Source organism: Castor canadensis, chromosome 11, assembly GCF_047511655.1.
Source record: "Castor canadensis chromosome 11, mCasCan1.hap1v2, whole genome shotgun sequence".
NCBI lineage: Eukaryota > Metazoa > Chordata > Mammalia > Rodentia > Castoridae > Castor > Castor canadensis.
The window spans coordinates 12,327,920-12,351,609 of record NC_133396.1 but is presented as its reverse complement, the minus strand read 5'-3'; the positions used below and the strand labels follow the sequence as shown (position 1 = coordinate 12,351,609).

At 44.8% G+C, this 23,690-nt stretch overlaps 1 long non-coding RNA gene across 1 annotated transcript; it reads right to left on the bottom strand.

Annotated features, from left to right (window-relative positions):
- Positions 1-10,602: 10,602 nt before the first annotated feature.
- LOC141413684 (uncharacterized) lies at positions 10,603-23,556 on the bottom strand. Its single transcript, XR_012438464.1, has 3 exons — positions 23,135-23,556; positions 18,940-19,023; positions 10,603-15,458 (listed from the first exon to the last, which is right to left on the bottom strand). It is a non-coding gene; the product is annotated as an uncharacterized lncRNA (long non-coding RNA).
- Between the last annotated feature and the right edge of the window lie 134 nt (positions 23,557-23,690).

Genomic DNA, 23,690 nt, shown 5'->3' with positions numbered 1-23,690 from the left:
AAGGAAAAGGTTTGCATATCCATGATCCCAGAAGCGTTATTAACAGCCCAAAAGTCCATCAGTGGAGGAATGGATAAACAAAATGTGGCCAGACACAGTGGCTCCTGGCTGTAATCCCAGCTACTCAGAGGGCAGAGATCCAGAAGATAGCAGTTCAAAGCCAACCCGGGCTGAGACACCCCAGGCTGAATTTCCAGTGGTGGCTCCTCAAAACAGGTCCCTCCACCCCTATGGGACTCTCATGTCAGGACACACTGCCCCTTGGGCTGTTTGTGCGGCTCAGTGGTAGAGCACTTGCCTAGCATGCTCAAGGGCCAGGAAGGATTAAAAAAAAAAAAAACCACTGCCTCCACCTCCCACATAGCCTATGTCCTGAGTAAAGAGATCCCTGGGGTTATGCTCCAAGGATGAGGTCCACAGTGCCTTTACACCACACTATAAACTCCAGCTCATTGCAGCTGCTGCCACCATGTCCTCAAAGCCTCCCTGCCCTGTCAGGTCTCCCTGGACCAAAGCAGACAATGTTGCAGGATAAAATCCCTTCTTTACTGGGTATTTCCCGGTGCTACTGTACCCTTGCCCCTTCTTCTCACAGCATCCCCATGAGGAAGGTATAATTAGGATGAGTCACATAGGCTTCAGATCACTTACTCAGGTCCTCAGCCTCAAAGAGTAAGTGGCAGAGTTGGAATCCAGCTCCAGGCTGGCTGGTTCTTGAGTCACACTTTCTAAGCCCACCCTTGGTTGGTAGCTAAATGTTCAGCAGCTAACGATCCCCCAGGGAACTGCTGTTCTTGCCAGAGGGTGAGGCTCAGTCTTCCTGGAATCCCCAGCCCCTCCTTCTGCCACCAGCAAGCTCCACTGTTCACAAGCTACAGATCAGGAGCTAAGCAATGTGTCCAACCATGACCTTGCAAAGCCTGGGACTTTCCAAGCTCCCACCCCCGCTGCTCTCTGTTCTGATCTTCCTGGGAAGAGGAGGGTGCAGGAAGATGACTGCTCCAGGATATGCAGAGGAAACAAAAACATGAGCACCTGCAAGGATTCCCCTTAATATGCATCCACAAGTTCCACTTTCTTTATTTAGACTTGGAGTTTCAGCTTCTTCACTCTCCAGGTTGCCCCACCCCGGTCATTCTGATGGATGTTTTATTTTTTATTTATTTATTTTTTTAATTTTTATTTTATTCATATGTGCATACAATGTTTGGGCCATTTCTCCCCCCTTCCTCCCACCCCCTCCCTGTCCTCAACCCCCTTGCTACCTGGCAGAAACTATTTTGCCCTTATCTCTAATTTTGTTGAAGACAGAGTATAAGCAATAATAGGAAGGACCAAGGGTTTTTGCCAGTTGAGATAAGGATAGCTATACAGGGAGTTGACTTGCATTGATTTCCTGTGCATGTATGTGTGTTAGGTTCTAAGTTAATTCTTCTTGAACTAACCTTTTCTCTAGTTCCTGGTCCTCCTCTCCTATTGGCCTCAGTTGCCCCAAAGTATCTGCTTTAGTTTCTCTGCGTTGAGGGCAACAAATGCCGTCTAGTTTCTTAGGTGTCTTACCTATCCTCACACCTCCCTTGTATGCTCTCGCTTTATCATGTGATCAAAGTCCAATCCCCTTGTTGTGTTTGCCCTTGATCTAATGTCCTCATTAGATCAAGGAGAGGAGAGAACATATGATTTTTGGTCTTTTGGGCCAGGCTAACCTCACTCAGAATGATGTTCTCCAATTCCTGATGGATGTTTTAATCCCAAAACCCCACCACCACAAACTCAGGTCAAGCCAATCCCAAGGCTTGTCTGATTGCGATCCTCAAACTACACATCTCCTTCTGCAACTTGGCAGCTCCCCGATCTGCTCTTCCCTGTGTTCATCTCCCTCTTCCCAAGTCTGCAGCCAAACTGCCACTCCCTATCAACAGCAGAAAACATGGCAGTTACTGGGTTAAGTGGCTGGCAGTCCTGACTGTGATCTCCCCCACTACAGACTCATCTTCATCTACTGTCCTTTTTCCTGCTCCAGGTCACCCTCTCCAGCTGTGTGTGTGCTCCTGAGTCCCTTTCTTGTTGTATCCTTGACCTTGGATTCTCTCTCTCTCTCTCTCTCTCTCTCTCTCTCTCTCTCTCTCTCTCCTTCTAGTCTATAAACATAGTGAAGAGGCAGGTGCCAATGGCTCACACCTGTAATCCTTACTACTCAGGAGACAGAGACAGGATAGTGGTTCGAGGCCAGCCCAGGCAAATAGTTGGAGAGACCCTATTTTGAAAAAAATCCATCACAAAAAAAGGGCTGGTGGAGTGGCTCAAGGTGTAGGCCTTGAGTTCAAAACCCAGTCCACCAATTAAAGAAAAAGAGAGAAAGAAAAGAAAAAAGGCATAATAAAATGGGCTAGAGGTATGGCTCAAGTGGTAGAATACCTGCCTGCCTGTCAAGTGCAAAGTCTTGAGTTCAGACTCCAGTACCACCAAAGAAAATGAATGAATGAATAAAAAAGTGCAACCTGGGCTGAAGACATGCTGCAAGCAGTTGAGTGCCTGCCTTGTAAGCACGAAGCCCTGAGTTCAAACCCCAGTATTGCCACAAAAAATTGTCACCTATCCTCCATGTCCTTCCTCAGCTACTCTTCTCTTTCCAGTCCTTCTCTCCCAGACTTCCTGGCAGAATGTTCCTCTCAAGTTGTCTCCATATCTCCTCCTCCCATCTATTCCCAAATCTATTACAGACTGATTCATCTCAACCACTCCATTTCTACTTCTTTCTCCACAAATGACCTGCTCCATGCCAACTCCAAGCAATACCTGCTTCCTTCTCTTGTTCTATGACATTTCACAACATTCACCTCTCCATTTTTGAGGCCTCTCCTTTGCTTTCTGGGACATGATTTTGTTCTGGATCATATTCTCTATCTGATAGTTGCTTCTTAATATCTTTGCTGAACCTTCAAGCTGCCCAGTAAATGTCTTTGTAAGACTCCACCCTTAACGTGCTTCTCTTCTTACCCCATCCCATGGTGGACAACTGCCTTATACATTGGTGATCCCCAAGTCTCTATTACAGCCCTAATTATTCTCTCATTTTCTACACCAGTGCTGTCTAGTAGAACTTGCTGGGATGATGAAAATGCTCTAAAAACTACTGCCCAACATGGTAGCCACATGTAACTACTGAACACTTGAAATGTGGCTAATGAGGAGCTGAATTTCAGATGTTATCTACAGTTAATTAATTTCAATTCAAGTCACTGCATATGGCTAATGGCTACTATATTGAACAGTACAGTTGTAGATGTGTGTCACCAGCAGCTGTGGACATCTGACTAGGATGACCCTCTGGCTTCTCAACAAGTCCCCTGCAGAGCTTGTTAGCACCACACCACCTCCCAGGCCCTCAAGCAAAATAAAAACCTTCTCTTCCTCTTGATTTCTTTTCCTGAGTTGATAGTGCCAATAGTCACACATTTCTAAAGCCTAAGCTTCTAGACTTTTCCTTTTCCTTTATCTTCCCCAATTATGTGGTGACCAAGCATGGTTAATTTTCCCTTCCAAATTTCTTTCAGCACTGGCCTTGCCTTTCCAAAACTTCTCTGAGGCTTTCATTCACAAGGACTTTCAGGACTGTTAGCAATTCCCAATACCCGCCCTCCTTCAGGCTATCAGCTGGGCCTCTGGGCAGCTGTCTGTAGATCTCCTACCCCTCTTAGGAGCTGGATTCCACAGACTTTGTGACCTGGGCTTCCTAACCGTTGGACATCCAATTGGGTCAGGAGACTGGAGGGTGGGAGGAGGTTTAAGATATTGAATCACAGACATCCCTGGTTGTCAGCAGTTGCTGCCCCTACCAAGGCCCAGACTCCTGTCAGGTGGCTGCTCACACAGGCACTGGAGAGTCTAGCTCTTACTCTCTGCTCCTGCACCCAGATGCTCCCTGCTTTTGCTAGATCAGTTACTGTATCGCTAAGTCTTTCTCACACAGCACATGTGCTAAACTCTCCTTGCTGACTTAGTTGGACTGTGTCACCTGTGTCCCTCAGGACTCTACCAATCTCCCAAGCCTTGAGATGTCTCATTACTCACAGGAGATAAAGGCCAGGCTTCTTCTGAGAGCACAAGAAGTCATTCAATAAGCTCCATGCCTACTCACCCCACCACATCTCCCGCTCACATTTTTCCTCCCTTATGTTTTCAGACTGACTATACCAGCCACTTGAGATGCCATCAATGGGCCTGATGTGTGAACAACTTAATGCCTATTCCTCCCAGGCCTTCCTCTCTACTTCCACAGTACTCTGCACATCTTCCCATTATTTCTGGCATCACAATATATTTTAACTCTTGTTTAGGTCCACCTTGTCTTTCCTGTCCATAGAATACCTCCCAAGGCAAGGACTATAGACATGATATGTACAAAAGTTACTGATTCAGGCATTCCAGGTACTGTGTACGTCAGCAGCGACTCCTTTCTACCCACACTGGGGGTGAGTATTACTGTCCCTGTTTTACAGGACACACAGAAGGTTCAGATTGCAGTGATGACAATGCTGCTGAGAACTAGTAAAGGTTTGGACTTGGTGTCAAACTAAGTCTCAGTCTAGCTGCATAATTCATGCTTGGCCCCACTTTTATATCACTGTGGGTCTTCCCAAGAATAGTGTTAAAAGGCTAGTGTTATGGGTTGAGCTGCACCCACTCCTCAAAAGATGTATTGAAATCCTGACAACCATTTACTCAGAACATCACCTTATTTGGAATGAGGGTCTTTACAGAGGTAATCAAGTCTGAATGAGGTTAGGTGGGTCCTGACCCAAAATGTCCTATAAACAGAAATGTGGACAGAGACCCAGAGAGAAAATGGCCATGTGAGTGGTCCAAGGATGATACAAACACCAGAAGTTAGAAGAGGGGAGGAGAGATCCTCTTCTAGAGCCATCAGAAGACGTGTGGCCCTACTACACCTTGACATTTGGACTTCTAGCTTCCAGAACTGTGAGACAATACGCTTATGTTGTTTTAAGTCACCCAGTTCTTGGTGTTTTGTATGGCAGCCCTAGAAACTTTGTGCAGCTGGGCTGGGGGAGGCTGACCTTGACCCTAAGAACAGCTAAGTAACTCCTCAATAGGATGCTGGGGGTCTTGGAACATGAAGAGTATGTGGAGTCTCCCTGGGCCTCTACTGAGAAGACTGAGTAGATCCTGGCCATTCCTGATTTAAATTTGTGTTTCCACTGGATCTCTTGACCCCAGGGGTCTGTGACTTAACAATGATTTGTAAACTTGAGGTACCCCAAGGGCTTATCAAGATATATTCAAACCCTGGCTCCTAGCACAGGGCCTACTCAGGCTTCTAGCACTGGGCATCGAGTCAGGGAATTTTGCTCAGCTAAGGCACCGGGAGTCCAAGGAGAGTTTGGGACTTCAAGTCCAGGGAGAGTCTGGCATAGCTTCTGTGCACATTCACATAAGCCAGCTCCTGGATGTCTGAAGTCTCATGCCATGCTCAAAAAAATCCAAGTAAAGTTTCATGATGCTCTGGTGGGCTCTGCTGCCTGTTTCCCAAGGGTGACTCACAGCTCCATGGAGAGCAGAGGGCCGGGGCTCAAAAGCCTAGGCTTTCTTCTCCTTTCTTCTGCCTTTCCAGGAAGCACTTGGAACAGGATGTCAAAGCAGCACTTTCCATCCGGCCTCACATCCTGCTTCCAGATGCAAGCGGCTGAGCAGGCATGAGAACATTTTTTATGTGGCTGTGACCACAGTGTTCCAATTTGAAAATCTGAATCTAGCACCTTCTACACAAGACCCTTGCGTGGCCCTACCCCTCTCTGTCCAGGCCCTCAAAATGATTGGAATTATTAATTATATCTTTTTTTTTTTGGAGCCACTGGGGTTTGAACTCAGGGCTTCACACTTGTGAGGTAGGTGACCGCTTGAGCTACTCTCCTAGCCCTTAAAATTCTCTCACTTTGAGGCTTGTGCTTACTGTTTTTTTGGTTTTTTTTGCTTCTGTTTTTGTTGGTGAGACTGGGATTTGAACTCAGGGCTTTGTGCTTACAAAGCAGGCATTCTACTGCTTGAGCCACACCTCCAGTTTTGATTACATTTTATCAGTCTTCTGCACTAACTGCTGGCACTTTGGAGGGCGGGTTCCTTGTCATGTTAGTTCTATGGTCTTGGATTCTGCTCCATGTAGATGCTAAAAAAAAGTTGGGTAAAATGAATTTTTTTTGGGAGACAGTGTTTCTCTAATGTAGCCCAGGCCAGCCTTGAACTCATGACCCTCCTGCCTCAGTCTTCCTGAGGACTGGAATTACAGCTGTGTACCACCATGCCTAGCTTGGTAAAATGAATTTTTAGAACAGTTGTCCAGTCAGTGATGGGTCAAAATGACACAAACGTACCTCCTAAACTGGGCGTTTGTTGGTCACCTGTCCTAGAAGGCTCCCTCTAGTACACAGTACTGATGACCACCATAAACAATGACTGTACAGTTTTACTGACTCCACACCTTCTTTTCTTCCAGGCTCTCAAAGCCCCAATTCCCAGACCAGGAGGCAGGTGCTAAAACAAGATGTTTTCAGGGAACCTGGTGATGGTGCTTGCTATGGTTTTGATATTTTAGTATTTCTTGTGTTGGAAACCCTTGTTTTCATGTCTTGGGACCTTGAGTCCTAACTAGATCATGAGGACTTCTGCATACCTGTTCTGTCTCACTGTGTGATGCTCTGCTCAACCCTGGGACTCTGCAGAGAGAAGACTCTCTCCAGATGCATGCACTTGACCTTGGACATCCCAGCCTCCAGAACTGTAAGAAATAGATTTCTTTATAAATGACCCAGTATTAGGCATTCTGTCAGAGCAACACAAAATAAAGTAAGACAGTGCTTTTAAGTGAAATCAATGATAAAGGCTCTGCTGAGTGGAGTGAAGGTACTCTTAATGTTCCCAGGTTTACAGTGGGAGCAATGTACCCCAAAGTGGGAGGATAGAATGGTGGAGGATCAGACAGCATGGAAGACCATGTCATGGCACAACCTGAGCCTCATGTTGGGTAATGGCCCATTTGGATAAGCCAGTCAGAATGAGACTCCTCCTGCCTCTAACTTAAAAAAATACATTTCTTAGCCTGGGTGTGGTGACTCATGCCTATAATCCTAGCTACTCTTGAGATGGAGATCAGGAGGATCACTGTTCAAGTCCAGCACAGGCAAAAAAAGTTCATGAAACCCCACCTCAACCACTGACTGGACATGGTGGTGTGGTGTGCACGGGTTACTCCAGCTATTCAGGGAAGCACGGCTGGCCTGGGCATAAAGTGAGACCCTATCTTAAAAATAGCGAACGCAAAAAGGGCTGGCAGAGTGACTCAAGTAGTGAAAAGCCTGCCTAGCAAGTGGAAAGCCCTGAGTTTAACTCCCAGTACTGGCAAAAAAAAAATCTTGATATGGGGCCCAGTTCTGGGGAAGCCCAGCCCACAAAAGGGTTTTGTTGTATTTCCATGTGAAAAGTGCCCCCATGGAGTTGAATGCTGGCACTGAATTAAGGGATGTAGCAGGCTGACAGCGTTTATCCAGCCCTTATTATGTTCACATCATGGTGAGGAAGCAAAGACAAAAGACACAGTCACTAGAAAAAGACTCTGGGAAAGGCAAGATGCACACCCAGAACAACAAAATCCACATAGGGACAAGTGGGTGGAACAGCTGGCTTCCAATCCCAGCTCTGTCATGTCCCAGCTCTGTGCCCCAGTCAAGTTACTCGATTTCTCTTTTTGTCTCAATTCCCTGATCAAGTTGCCACTCAATATCCTGGGGTAGGGGAGACTAGTTCTGGGACTGTCTGAGGACAACAAATCCTTGGATGCTAAAGTCCCTTATATAAAATGGCACCATATTTGCATGTAACCTTCACAATTTTCCCCTACACTTTAAACCATCAAAGATTCCTTCGGACCTAATATGATGTAAATGCTTTGTAAGCCATTGTACAAGTTCAGTTGTAGGTGCTCTTTTTTTCAAATATTTTTGATCTGCAGTTGGTTGACTCCATGGATTGGAACCTGAGGATACAGAGGGCCATCTGTAGAGAAGTCCACGCTTATCTGTGGGTTCAATTCCCCAGGTCAACACTATATGAACATACTAATTGGAAATTTCCAGAAATAAACAATTCATAAGATTTTAAAAAACCATTATAACTGTTCTACTTTATTATTAGCTAGTGTCATTAATCTCTTGCTATGCCTAATTTATAAATCAAACTTTACTATAGGACTGTAGATACAGGAAAAAAGCACAGTATACATAGGTTCAGAACTGACTGCAGTCTCAGATACTCTGGGAATATCTAGGAATGTATCCCCACAGATAAGGGAAGACTGTTGTACATACAGTGGGAATAATGACAATCACTTCATAGGCCATCATGAAGATTTTATGGAACATGAAGCACTTACCTTCTATTTATCCTTTTGTTTTTATTAATTTTTTTGGTGGTATTAGGGTTTGAATTCAGGGCCTCATGCTTGCTAGGCAGGTGCTCTATCATTTGAGCCACACATATGAAGCACTTAGACAGTTTGGCCATGTTATCACTGCTAATTGTTGATTTTGTTATTATTACTAAGTGCATTCAGTGAGATATTACTTCTATAAAGTGCTGAGTGGTGCCTGGCTCTTACTCTGCTTCTTTTTTTTTTTTTTTTGGTAGTACTGGGGCTTGAACTCAGGGCCTCACATTTGCTAGGCAGATGCTCTACCACTTGAGCCATTCCACCAGCCCTGCCTGGCTCTTACTAAACATATAGTTTTGGTTCTTGGTTTTTTTTTTTTTAGACAAGTTCTTGTTATATAGCCCAAGATGGCCTTAAACTCAAAATCCCCCTGCTTCTGCTTCCTGGGGGATGGGATTTATTATAAAAATTATTTAATTCTGAATTGGCTATGTATTGTCATTATTTCAATGTACCCCAAAACTTAGCAACATCATACAACAACAAACAGTATCTCTCATAGCTCCTATGGGTCTGGAATTTGGGAGCAAGGCACAGCCTCATGGTTCCAGTGCCAGGTCACTCATGAGTTACACATACACTGTTACTTTGGACCTGCTTAGGGTATGACTGTTGTCCACTTCTGAAGTGGCTCACTCACATGGCTGCCATGTTGGTGCTGGCTCTGGACAGGAGGCCTCAATCCCTCATCACATGACTTCTTTCAGAGGGCTGCTTGAGTATTCTCACAACATGGTGCCTGGCTTCTTCTTGGCAAGTGATCCAAGACCACAAGAAAGAAGCCACATGTCTTTTAAGACCTAACCTTAGAAGTCACAGTCTGGACGGACACCGGTGGCTCACGTCTATAATCCTACCTAATCAGGAGACAGAGATCAGGAGGATCATGGTTCAAAACCAGCCGGGCAAATAGTTTTTGAGACACTATCTCAAAAATACCTAACACAAAAAGGGCTGGTGGAGTGGCTCAAGGTGTAGGCTCTAAGTTCAAGCCCTGGTACCGCAAAAAAAAACAGGTCACACACTGTGTCACAGTACCCTGGTTACCCAAATGTATCCCATTTTGGGAGGGGTTACATAAAGACACGAAAACCAAGAGCAGAGACTCACTGGGGGCCATCTTGGACGCTGGCTACCACAAGTGCTAAATTGTGTAGCAAAGTCTATGAGTTCTGCAGTTCACATGAGAGGGAGAGCAATGAATGTCAGACAGCTAGCATATGTTCAGATCATGTTTTTGGTGGTGTTGGGTTTGAATCCAGGGTTTTGGGCTAGTTAGGTGCTCTACCACTTGAGCTATGCCACCAGCCCTTTTTGCTTTAGCTTTTTCAGATAGGGTCTTGCACTTTTGTGCCAGGGCCAGCCTTGAACTTTCATCCTCCTGCTTACACCTCCTGAGTAGCTGAGTTGACAGGCATGCCTTACCACGTCCAGCTTGTTCTTTGTTCCTTATCTCTGCTTCCCAGGTAGCTGGGATTACAGGTGTGTCCATCATGCTTAGCCCTCAGATCTCAAGGGATGTCCTTTACCATGTCTTCTTCCTCACACTCCTTCCTTCAGTAGGATGTAGGAAGAAAGGACAATAGGACTTTCATAATCAGAAGGACAAGAGAGAAACTGGGAAAATACGAAGAAACATTTACAGAGGTGAGCAGAACCTGAGTGAGGGATGACAAAGGGTGTGCTGACATTAAGAAGGAAAACTTATTTATAAATCTAAGTGATAGAGGCAGCAGGGCTGCTCCAGGAGGGCCTGGAAAGTAAACAAGTTTTAAACTGGTTGGAATAAAAAGTAAACGTAAGGGTATAGGCTTTGGTTAAAAACATGTTCAAATCCCTGCAGGCCTGTTTGGTATGGGAGATTTGAGACTGAGTAATGGATTTGGGGAGTGTGAAAAAATTCTCCTCTAAGCGACATTTACTGCTCCAGGAGCATGGTCCGGAGGGGTCAAGGCAATACCAGGAAGCGGACTTTAATAGCTTCCTTATATCAGGGTAGGAAGCTTCAGTTGATAAGAAGTTAGAACAGAGACTCCCAGTTAGAGAAGCCTCCTCCCCAAAGGAAATGTTGGAGTGGGAGATAGTCTGTGTTTACACAGCCTGCCTGCCGATGTCTGCAGTTTACACAAGCTGTATCCTCGAGCCAGGCTGAAGATAGAACCCCCTGACCTAGAAAAGCCTGAGCCTGGGCCCAGTGCCCAGCCAGCACCAGGCGGAAGCTTCTGCCCAGACCTACCCAGCTCTTAGTCTCAGAGTTGTTGGGCCACACTGGGGTTGGGAGCTGCTCTGCACGCTGCGGACCCCACTCTCTGGCCTGGCAGAGCCACAACACTGGCTTGAGTGTCCTCTTCCCGTTCTACCTGAACAACTACCTGTTTGATTCTTTTTGTTCAGGCTGGGGGTGTAGCTCAGTGGTACAGGGCTTGACTTGCATTCTTCTAGTTCACTCCAATTATCGACAGGGAATGCTACATGGAGCCCCGAATAGAGGACTTTGGTCCACTCAACCAAACAGCCATTAACACCTGATGTTTGTAGGTCTCTGTGGCTTCCCTAAGTGCTCCCAGTGGGATACTGGGTGGTTTGCAGATCCTTGCTTCTTAAGGTAATCATGAGTCAGGCATTTCTGGGTTTGAATCAGCTCTGTCCCTTGAGGATGACCTTAGCCAAGTGTACTTTTGCTGCTGGGAGCTTCCCTTTTCCCATCTGGGAAATGAGGAGCAGGCTAACAGATGAGAAGCTCCCGGACAGTGGTGGTAATGTAGCAAGAGCTCAGAAGAGAAGAATACATCAGCATCTCATTGTTCCCAGGTCAGCATCTCATTGTTCCCAGGCCCAGAGTTCTCCCTTCTTATCCTTTCTTTCAAAACTCACACCCACCTCCCAGAATGGCTGAGATGTTCCAACTCTCCCAGCCCTGGGCAGCTGTCCTTGCCTCCATTGTGGCACAGAGAACTTCACACAGTAGTGGCCCACTGGCCAGTACACTGCACCCACTATAAACTCCCTACAGCCTCTTTCTCTTTGTACTCCCATCCCCTAGCAGCGCAGACACGCCCACATTGCACTGGGCTTATGTGAGGGAACAGAAAGCACAGTCCATGGGTCAGTCCCCAACTGTGTCAGCAGCCCTGGGGACTCGCTTCTGATTTGGATCATGTGCACATCAAGATTGGATCACAGGGGCCCAGGGTAGGGAGGATAAGAGGAGCGGAGGGGGAGCAAGTTGAGCTTTCTCCTACTCCAAGCAAAACCTAAATTCACCTGAGAAGTAAGGCTTTTCCCAGGGAAGAAATTAGGGGAAAGAGAAAGCACCCAGGGAGGAGAGGGCTTTCTGCCCGGTCCTTTCCCTTGGCTTCTAAAACAGTCTCAAATTCAGCTCTAGCCTGGACAGACCACCTCAGAGTCCCCAGGAACTAAGGAGTGTCTCTTACAATCTCAGACTCAGAGCAAAGTCCAGGTGGCCTTGTGATTCAGAGGGTGGGGCTGGAGTTATAAATTACACATTTGCTTAAAAAAAAAAACAACTGGGGGTGTGGCCCAAGTGGTAGAGCATCTGCATAGCAAGTGTGAGGCCCTGAGTTGAAACCCCAGTACTGGGGGTGGGGGTGGGGGGAGACTCTGACAGAAAGATGGAGGGAGTGCTCTAATTTAGATATGTTATAAGCACATATATAAATGTCACAATGAACCCCCCGTACAAGTTATATATGCTAATAAACAAAAAAATTTTTTTTAATTTTAAAAATAAACAAACCAGGTATAGAAGACAAAACAAAACAAAAAACATTACTGTCAATAAATAGATAAAAATAAAATCATACAGACTCCAGGGCTCTGGGTTCAGCTGTCTTGGGAGTCACTTCCTAACCAGCAGAACTACCCTGGTTCCTTAAAACTATCAGTGTCAACCCATCTTCTAGGCACAAAGCCCCAGAAGCCACTTCTGCCTCTTTCCTTACCTTCACCCTAAAGAACCTGGTTGGTTTCTAAATCCTGTGGAGTCTGTCTTTGTAAAGTTTCCAGAAGATTCTGCTTGCTTTCACACCAGCCAGGTGCTATCTCCAAATACCTGAGTTCTCCACATCCATGCTTTATCTCCGCTGTGTCTCTCTTCCGTCCTCTCATGGACACTTGTCATACAGATTTACCTAAAAGTGTACATGTTACTCAAGCCCTGCTCATAAATATTCTAGTGGTTTCTGTTTAGCACCAGAGTAAAATCTCAGCATCATAACTTACTGCCTTTAAGTCCCAACTAGTAGGTTCTGAGGCAACTGGCTTCCACACCATCCCCTGCTCATTCCTGGCACACGCTGGCTCTCAGGCTGTTCCACCTGCTGGCAATGCCTTGCCTCATATCCATTTCCATTTTTTATGAATTGACCCAGGAAATGGGCACTAGCTCCATATAACCATTGAAAACTTGAAATGTGGCTAGAGCAACTGAGAAAGTGAATTTTGTATTTTAGTTAATGTTATTATTTTGAATGTAAAGACATACCCAACTCAGTTACTAGAAAATATTTAAGTATGTTTGGAACAACTTGGTTTTGTGAATTCACTTTCAACTGTAAGTTTATGAAGTCTAAACCACGCATGGGCACAATGACATACACCTGTAGTACCAGCTACTTGGAAGCTGAAGTGGAAGAATCACTTCAGTCTTTGCAACATAGCAAGACCCTGTCTCAAACGAACAAACACACAGAAAATAAACCAAACAAAAAAGAACAACAAATAGTTTTACGAAATCTAAAAGCAGAGATTTGGTCAAATATCTCTGATTGAAAGTTAGCCTCTGAGGGCTGGAGAAGTGGCTTAAGCAGTACAGTGACCACACCCAGCAAGGGCAGAGCCCTCAGTTTAAACACCACTACCACAAAAAAAGAAAAAGAAAGTTAGCAGCTGTTAAGATTGCTGCAAATGTAAAATCACAATGAATTTTGAAGACTTAGTACCTCCCAATAAAGAATGCAAACTATCCCTTTAATTATCTTTAATTACATGTTGAAATAGTATTTTGGATATATAGAATGTAATAAATAGGACACCAAAATCTTTTTTTTGGCTTTTGCTTTTCCAATGTGACTACTAAAAATTTACTATATACCATACTGAATACTTTAGGTACAGAGTATCTAAGAGGGCACATTCTGGCATGGTAGGCAAGGGAGGAGACAGTTGCAATCTAGCGTGACAAGTGTGAAGATGAAGGGAAGCGAGGATGCCACCGAACCTCAGAGGCCAGGTACCTTGACCAGCCTGGGACAAGAAACCCAGGAAAGAAAGACTGGGAGGGATGAGAAAGGAAAGGGTGGGAGATATGGGAAGGTGGACTGGAAGCCAAGGCAGGGAGAACTCTGGGTTTTCTAACACTGCTGGCCATGGTAGCCAAGGGGTAGGAACATTTTGGGTGGGGGAAAAGTTAAGCAAGGTGGTAAATCTTTCTGGAAACCAGACATAAATTGCAGCATGTGATCATAGCCTTTCTGAAGGGATTGTGCTTTCCCCAGCAAAGTTGCAACTTATGTCTATCCCAGCAGGAATTAATAGCACCCCTAAATCCCAATTTCTTAGTTGTTAGAACAAATTAGCCAAGAGTCTCAGTGATCTGCTCAATTCTTAGAGGGAAAACTGCCTAAGGCAGTAGTTTTCACTCTTTTTGAATCTAAGTACCTTTCACCTTCTGTCCCCCCAACTCTCATACTGGGGATGGAACCCAAGGTCTGACAATGCTAGCTAGGCAAGTGCTCATTCATTGAGCTACATCAACCTTCTACCCTTTTGAATGTGCATGTGGCTCAGAAGAAAATTCTCAGGGGAGAAGAAGTCTTGGGGGTGTCATATCCTGCCTGTAGCCAGCCCCAAGGAGGCCAGGTAGCTTCCTCTTGAGGTGTGTTCCAATGCTTGGGGATAACTAATTTCTTCACTTAGCAGAAATCTGGAGTAATCAGATAACTGAGGGTTAGTTAAACAATTATATGTTATCATCTGCTTTTCCATAAAGTGCTGTTTTTTGGCATCTTGCCCAGAGTGGCCTTGGGAAGGGCAGGGGCTCCTGTGGGAAGAGCACAAAGAGTCTGCAACCAAGGTCTGATTATGAATGACTTGGAGTGTTTCAGATGAACATTCAGAAGCGTCTTCACTGGGATCCACTTCAGGAGCCTGGGAACTTGGAAGATTCTGAGGTCTCGTTAGGTATCTTATCTCATTGTACTTGCCAGCCAGCAGCACCCTCTGCTCCAGCCAAGAGAGGCCCCTGACTGGCTGTGCTGTTAGAGGGTCCACTCAGCCCTATCCTGATACTGTTCCTACAAATGGAGTGAGGCCAGGGGACTCGCATGACCCGTGCTTCCTCCCAGACCGAATTGTGGATACCAGGACCCCAAAGTTCTTATTCAAGTAGGCCAAGCCTACTTCTTTGGGTCTTCCTGAGGGACGCATAGCACTGATGTGCTCACCCCAAGTCCTGAGAGCTTTCCAGTACAAGCTGTTGGGGGTGAGTGCATAGAACATGGGGTTGTGAACTAAAATATCAACATACATGCCCACACCCTCCTCAGTACCCATGACCTTGACGACAGACATTAGTTCATCAATTGGATAAATAAGTACTCTGCCAGAAGGAAGTGTGGTGACGTTGACTGATAGTCCTCTCTGCCATCTTATGTAAGCCCTATGAAGACACTCCAAGGTTAGTATGCCCACTTTATAGATGAGAAGACAAAGTCCATGCTCTTCACATTCTGTGCTGACATCTTCACTTGAACCTCTGCTCCTTGGTTGATGAGGTGATTCCTTAAGGTCCTGATGGAGTGAATAAACCCACCCCTCTTCAGAGCTGAGACTTTGGGCTCAGCCCCTCATAGGCGTATCTTTTCTCTTTGTTCTATCAAGCCCTTGCAACTAGAAACAGATTCTACTGGGGACATATCAGCAGCTGTGAGAGAACCTGGGCATGGGAAAGAGAAGAAGTATGTTTAAGCCACAAGGGAAGAGCTTAGGAAAGACCCAGGGAGAACACTCTAACAGTGAAAATACTGCTAAGCCTCCTAAGGGGCTTGTAAAGACATCTAGCTGCTTCTTCCTCTAATACTCTGAAATTAAGCCTCTCATTTATGGACTGGGTGCATGTGTCCTCTAATTTATAATTTAATCCTCACAAAAACTCTTTATATATAAGTCCTCCCACTTTACAGACAAGAAAGGCAAGGCTTGGCTCCATTAGCTGAGTTCTCCCCACTATATTGTATTCGTTCTCTGGAGGACAAAATGCACAACAAACAATAGAGTATGAGTCATATTGGTTTAGACAGAAGAGTGGATTAACTATCTAAGGGAGCTTTTTTCTATTACAGCTCAAGCAACCACAAGTACAAAATTGCTGGACACACATCCAGCCACTTCCCCTGGCTTTTATTTCCTCCTCTCAAATCCCAGATGGAGCCTCACATGGCCAGAAGGAAGCTAAAAAGAGAGCAGAAGAGGGAACCTCCTCTTCCCAGTCCTCTGAGGCTGCCATTTGAGCTCAGCATTTGCTGCCTTTCCCTGAATCCTTCCATGAGCTCGCCTATCTTTTCTCAAGCAGCTGACACAGGAGTTTGAGGAAAGATGAGCTGATGACATTATTTGCTCTGGGAAGCAGTCTGCTATAGAGAACACTTCTCAGCATCCCTGGATGAGCCCTTACTGCTGGATGATAAACTTGACCAGTGGACACTTTCTGGCATTCTATACTGAGGCAAAGGTCAGCTTGCAGGCCATAACAGGTCAGGCAACCCTACCTGAAAGACAGAGCCTGCCATCAAGTCCACAGTGTGGGTGCTAGTATCGGCAGGTCCAAGCCTGCTAATCTAATGTTGTAGGGGAAAGAAAACAGCTGCCACCAGGTTTGACACAGAGGATTTTGATTTGCAGGAATAAATTGAGATTGCAGACTTGAATTTCCCTACAGAAACAGATTTTTTTTTTTTTTTTGTGGTATTGGTGTTTGAATTCAGGGCCTACACCTTGAGCCACTCCACCAGCCCTTTTCTGTGATGGGTTTTTTGGAGATAGGGTCTCTTGAACTATTTGCCTGGGCTGGCTTTGAACCATGATCTTCCTGATCTCTGCCTCCTAAGTAGCTAGAATTACAGGTGTGAGCCACCTGCGCCCAGCCCAAGAAACAGAATTTATGATAAAGGATCCTTGCTTGTATAGGCAAGAAAACCTAAAAAGTACCTTTCATCTTTAAAAGTGGTAAGGGATAGGACTGCATCAAACTAAAGAGCTTCTGCACAGCAAAAGAAACAGTCACCAGACTCAAAAGATAGCCCACACAATGGGAGAAAATCTTTGCCAGCTACTTGTCTGATAAGGGACTAATATTCAGAATCCACAGGGAGCTCAAAAAACTCAGCCCCCAAAGAATCAACATCCCAATGAAGAAATGGGCATATGAATTAAACAGGGAATTCTCAAAGGAAGAGGTACAACTGGCCAATAAATACATGAAGATGTGTTCAACTTCCCTGGTTATAAAAGAGATGCAAATCAAAACAACACTTAGATTTCATCTCACTCCAGTTAGAATGGCCATAATCAAGGGTAATAACAACAACAAATGCTGGTGAGGATGTGGTGAAACAGGAACCCTTACACACTGCTGGTGGGAATGCAGGTTAGTACAACCACTATGGAAAGCAGTATGGAGACGCCTCAAAAAAATGGAACTACCATTTGATCCAGTGATACCACTCCTGGGCACCTACCTAAAGGAAGGTGAGCCAGGATACAGGAGAGGCACCTGTACACCAATGTTCATCGCAGCACTATTCATAATAGCCAAGCTCTGGAAACAACCCAGATGCCCTATAACTGATGAATGGATCAAGAAATTATGGTATATGATAGCAGGGGGTAGGGGGGGAGAGGGAAGGGGCAGGGGGTTAAGGAAGGGGGCGGGGAGAAGGGGGGAGAAATGACCCAAACATTGTATGCATATATAAATAAAAGAAATTATGGTATATATACACAATGGAGTCATAAGGAATAATGACACATTTGAAGGTAAATGGATGCAACTGGAGGACATCATATTAAGTGAAGTTAGCCAGAATCAGAAACACAAAAGCTGCATGTTTTCTCTCATATGTGGAAGATAGAGTTAAAGATAAACATATACACAAAAACAAGCATGATCATATACAAACTCAGATGTAGAACATGTTTGTAACAGTGGAACTACTCTCTGGAACTTGGGGAAAGAGGGAAAGGAAAAGAGAACGATAGAGCATCAGTAATATCACATACCATAAGATGTGAAGGTAGAGGATATGAGGATATGTATTAAAAGCTGTTGAAAAATGGGGTGTGGGAGACAAAGGGGTAAGAGTGAGTAAAGGAAGAGGTTGAATGGACCAAAGTAAAGCACACCTACAGTGGGCATACATTGAGAAGCCCCTTTGAACATCAACTTAAATATTAATAGCAAAGACCAGGACTATAAAAGAGGTACAGTGTCAGTGTATGAGGGGTAGGGATACTAATGGGAGGAGAGTGGGTGAAGAAAGGAGATTAAGGTGATGGTATATGGTAGATAGACTTCATATAACTATATGAAACAGAACTAAGAAACCTCTTTCAATTGCTTTAAGTGGGGTGGGGAGGGGGCTGAGGGAGACAGACAATGGGGGCAATGTAACTAATGTACAATGTAAGTCTAAACAGAATTATCACTATGAATCCCCTCCCCCGTATAATGAATATATCCTACTAAAAAGTTTATATATAAAAAAAGTGGTAAGGGAAACTGGGCATGGTGGCACCCATGTGTAATTCCACACTCAGCAGGCTGAGGCAGGAGAATAGAAGTGCCAGACTAGCCTGGGCTACATAGTGAGACTCTGTCTGCAAAAATTACAATTAAAAAAAAATTTTTTGGGGGGGAGAAATGAACCAAGCCTTGTATGCACATATGAATAATAAAAGAAAAAAAAAAAAAAGAAAATCACATAGGGTAAAAAAAAAAAAAAAAAAAAAAAAAAAATTTTTTTAAAAAAGCAGATGCTGGTGGCTCATGCTTGTAATCCTAGCTACTCAGGAGGCAGAGATCTGGAGGATTGAGGTTCAGAGCCAGCCCCAGGCAAATAATTCTTGAGACCCTATCTTGAAAACACCTATCACAAAAAAATGGGCTGGTGGAGTGGATCAAGTGGTAAGAGCACCTGCTAGCAACCTGAGTTCAAACCTCAATGCCGCCAAAAGAAAAAAAAAAGGTAAGGGAAAATAACCAAGAGCAAGAGGGACTAAGTAGAATGTTTTGAAATCCTTAGAAAGAATCTCAAATGTACAGGCAAAGCCTTGTGATTAATGTTACATGAACAGGTTGCCCATATGCAAGTCTGATGTCACAAAGCAAGGTGCAAGCATTTCCAGGGACACTGGTGTACCTCTCTGAGACAGTACAGGCTCCTGATTTGGGATGAGCTGAAGTCCCAGCTGGTCATTGGCAGCTCATGGATCTTTTTCAGAGGCTGAGAAAAATACAGTCAGTAATTAAAATCATGTTTTCCATTATTAACAACAACAAACAAAACCACCCACAATTCAATTCCACATGTCTAGCTGCATACAAAACTTTCCACACAAGAGGCTTATTCTGGTCATGACATCAAATGTCATTATAAAAATGTTTCTAACTCACATTATAAGAATAATGAATGGGACTTACACACCAGGTAAATATTGCCATAAGCCTGTCTTCTCTTTTTTTATTTCTCCTTCAGCCACCTGGAACATTTTATAACTGCAGCCTGAGCTCAAAGTATGCAACATCTTACTAGACTCAGCCTAACAGCTGGAGAACTTCAAAATGGCAGCCAGCCTGGAAGGGGCTGGAAAAACAGATGAACAGAGCAACAAACAAAACTACTGGACTCCATGGTGCCTTGAGTCTAAGGACAGTTAGCTTCTGGTGTCAACTTTGAGCTCCACACACCCAGGCTTTCTGGGTGCTAGGTCTGTTTTGGCCTATGAGAAAGAGAACTGAATACAGAGTCAAAACATTGAGCTTCTGGTCCTGGCTGATTCCGTTACTGACCACAGTGAATAAGTTTCTGAAAGTCATGTAAGAACCTCTTCCAGTCAGCTTCTTGTTGGGGCCAATGAGAGTGAGATTAATGCTGGGTGTTCCTAGTGGGGTTATTGTGAGCAGTGAATGAGACAGAGCAGGTCAGAGTGCTTTGAGGCATTTAAAACATCACACGAATGTAAGAGGTTAGTTTTATGAGAGAGCTTGGGAATTCCCTTCCTTTCCTGGTAGGGAAAGGGAAGTATGAGAAGTCCACGCCTGCTTTATCTGTTATAAAGGATTAGAATGCTCCACCTATTTTGTATTGATGGTGAGATAGAAGAGAGTTGTGTAATAAAAATGCTGGCTGTGTCATCATCCTTATTAGAAAATTAACTCAAGGTTTAACTATCACGTAATGTGACTGGTTTTTAAATAAACACATCTAAATGGGTGTTATCCCATCCTGAACAGTGAGTAGTCACCTTGGCAAGCAAAGCATTTATTTAAATTATATTTCCCATCATTCAAAAACAGAATTTTTTAAAAGTTCTGTTTGGAATCGTTCCTGGAGCCTCTGGCACATTCTTTTGAACATGTCTGAGGGTGACACATTTTTGTCCTTTGTGAATAATCCTGATTTCTGTAAACAGCCTAAAGTCATTTGGTGCAAAGATGGGTAAATAATCTAAGTAATACCATTCTTAAAAATTGAAACCATAGGCTGGTGGAGTGGCTGGAGTGGTAAAGGCCCTGAGTTCAAACCCCAGTGACACACACACACACACACACACACACCCCAAATTGAAAATAAACTGTAATTATAAAATAGAAGTCATCCTTTTAGTTTCAAGAGAAGAATTATTGTGGGTTTTTTTTTTTTTCTTTGTGGTATGGGGTTTGAACCAGTCCTACACGTTGAACCAGCCCTTTTCTTGTGAAGGATTTTTCGAAATAGGGTCTTATGAACTTTTTGCCCCAGGCTGGCTTCCAACCTCAATCCTCCTGATCTCTGCCTCCTGAGAAGCTAGGATTACAGGCATGAGCCACCGGTGCCTGGGTTCAAGAGAAGAATTATAATTAACAAATAAGTTTCAAAAGTGGCAATATTAATGGAAAGGGTTTATTCTTTCCTAAGGTGATAGGAAGAGAAAATCCATTTGGAAGTGCATTTCCATTTTCAGTCACATCCTTCATTACTTATCTTGCAATAAACTTTGAGCTTCCAGAAAGAACACTGCAATGATTCCTATCATTTTAAAGGGAGGAGGGAGATCAAAAGGAGGAGGGACTGGAGGGGGCATGTTCCTAAACCCTTCATTTGCATATAGATTAAGTGGCTAGCAATAGTACAGATGTTTCCAATGAATTAACATCTGGCCCTCTTGGCAACATAGCATTCACCAGGTTTGATTCTAGCCAGTAGACTCCACTGGTTAAAAGTTGGAAAAATTTTTTCAGGGATGAAACAATATATCTGAAAATTAAAAATCACCAATATCATTACAACAACCTGAAGCAACTGCTAGATGCTAAATTGGCTTCTGATGCAAATAATGAAATAAACATTACATGTGCATACTGTGGTCTTTTTCATAACGTCAATGTTAAATGACGCCAAAGATTATTTATGGAAAATATCTTTTCCTTAATGCATTTTTTTTACTGTGGTAAAATTCACATAAAATAAAAGTCATTATTTGACCATTTTAAAGCATACAATTCAGTGACATTCAGTACGGTAACCACTATCTAGTTCCAAAATATTTTCATCGCCCTCAAAGGCAACCCTGTACCGTTACGCAGTCATTTCCCATTCCTCCCTCACTCCCGAGCTCCAGGCACTACGCTGCTTTCTGCTTCTGTGGGTTTGCCAATCCTAAATATTTCATATAAGCCAAAACACATAACGGGTGGCCTTTTTTCACTTAGCATATTTTCAAAGTTGACTCTTATTGTAGCATGTGTCAGTACTTCATTCCTTTTTATGACTGAATTTCCATGGCCTGGACATACCATTTTGTTATCCATTCATTCATTTAAGGATATCTGAGTTGTTTTCACCCTTTGGCTATTCTAAATCCTATTGCCATGAACACGGGTGTGCGTGTTTTTGTTTGGGGGTAATTAGCTAGGAGTTAAATTGCTGGGGTCATGTGTCAGTTCCGTTTGTTTGCTTTCCTTTGGTTTTGTTTTGTTTTAGACAGGGTCTCACTATATAGCTCAGGGTAGCCTTGAACTTGCTATACAGCTCAGGCCTGCCCAGAACTCTCAACCCTCCTGCTTCAGTAGGGGTGCTGGGATTACAGATATGTGCTACCAACACCTGGCTGACTAACTTTTGTGCTTACAGTTTACAAGATGTCTTGATCACCAGTTAGAAGTACTGTAGCCATAGCCAAACCTCAGGCTGGGTCCCAAAGGTCTCTTTTTCAGAAATGCTTATTAGAGCAGTCAGGCTCCATCTGAGCCAAGCTTGTTCCAAGGCAAGATTCCACACAGTCCCTTGAACAGCTTCTCTGCTGCTCTACGTGTCACAACATGAACTGGCCAGGCAGGAACACCTTCCTGCCTCCTAGGCATCCTTGATCTTCCACTATGTTGCACACACTTTAGGAAAAAGATGTTAACTGGTTTAACTCACAGCTTCCCCCCTCTGTCTTTGCTAAGAGTTCAGATTGGGCAGAGGCTAGTCCTTTTGTAATTCAAGAACAGGGCCTCCTTAACACTAATTGAGACTACAGAGAGATCTTCCATTCAGGGTAGACTTCTACCATCCATTTGGCCTGACAGCATGGCCCAGTGATCCTGTCCCTGGCAATCCACAGATCTGGGAGGTGAGCCTGTCCACCCTATGGGCTTGGCCAGCACAGCAGAAGATAACCCAACTGCAGGCATTGTTTATTGCAGCCGGAGTACTGAGTCATGAGGTTTCTCAGTCACCAACCCAGCCCCAGTCAGTAACTGATTCACTGAGTTAGCACTGATTTTTAAATTTAAACTTGTCCATAAGCCTCCAACAGTGCTGACCTCTTACCCCAACTCTGTAACACACAGGAAGTTCCTGAGCTACACAGTCCAAACCAAGGACTATTATATTGCATTGCCAAAACCAGACAGACACAAAAAGGGCTTTTTCCACTTGAAACTAAATACCAAGAATGAAAAAGTTGGCTTCTCCGGTCCTTGCTACACAGTCACTCTGCCAACCCAGCTGTCACTTGTCACTTGTCTCTGGACAGCCTCTTCAGGTGTCCTGGCCTGACTCTGTTGTTAGGACAGAAAAAAATCTCTTGCTGGTCATATCCTCTGTAATCTGGCAGGAAACCTAAATTTTGCCTGTTGTAATCCTAGGTCTGTTTGCTTATCTGCTTCCTTGTTGGAAGAATCTCATCACAGTGTTCGGTTTAGGGGGACTGTCACCATGACCTCACTCTTCCCCCCGCCCCACTCACTGATTTCAGCGAGCATTGCAGACGTCCTCAAAATGCAATTCTGGGGGGTGGGGGGGTGGCGGGAAATCTACATTAGTGAGACGTTCACGACCTCTTCTAGATTACCTCAGGTGAACCCACCTTCCAGTTCGTTCTTCTCAAACCTGGGCCCTTGCAGGGGTCAAAAATGACAAAAAGACCTGGAAGTATGTTGGGGACGGGATTGGGACCGACGTCATCATGTTATCGAAGTAGGGCACGTGGAGGTGACAGCCGGCGGCGGCGGGCGCATAATCTAAGAGAAAGGGAGGTGGGAGCGGCTGGGAAGAAAGAGAGCCCCCAGGGTAGTGTCCAGGGTCTGGCCTCCCGTTTCTACAACTCCAGGAAAGAGCCCTTTTCCGTGCGTAACAGCGCTCAGTCAAAGGGAAACAGAAAGTCGGGCTCCAGAGGCGCGCGCCAGACTCTACCCGGCCCAGCCCACGTGACTCTGCGAGCGCGCCCGGCCCAGGCACGCGATCGCGGGAGCGAGCGCGTGACTCGGCCCAGCCCCGCCAAGGTGGGTGGGTAGGAGCGGCCGCGGCGTGTACACGTGCGCGCTCCCGAGAGACAGCGTGCGCGCTCACGCCCCCATGAGGGGCCACCGCCCCTCCCGGGCCCGCCCTCTTTCCCTCCCTCCCTAGCTTACCCGGCCCGCCCT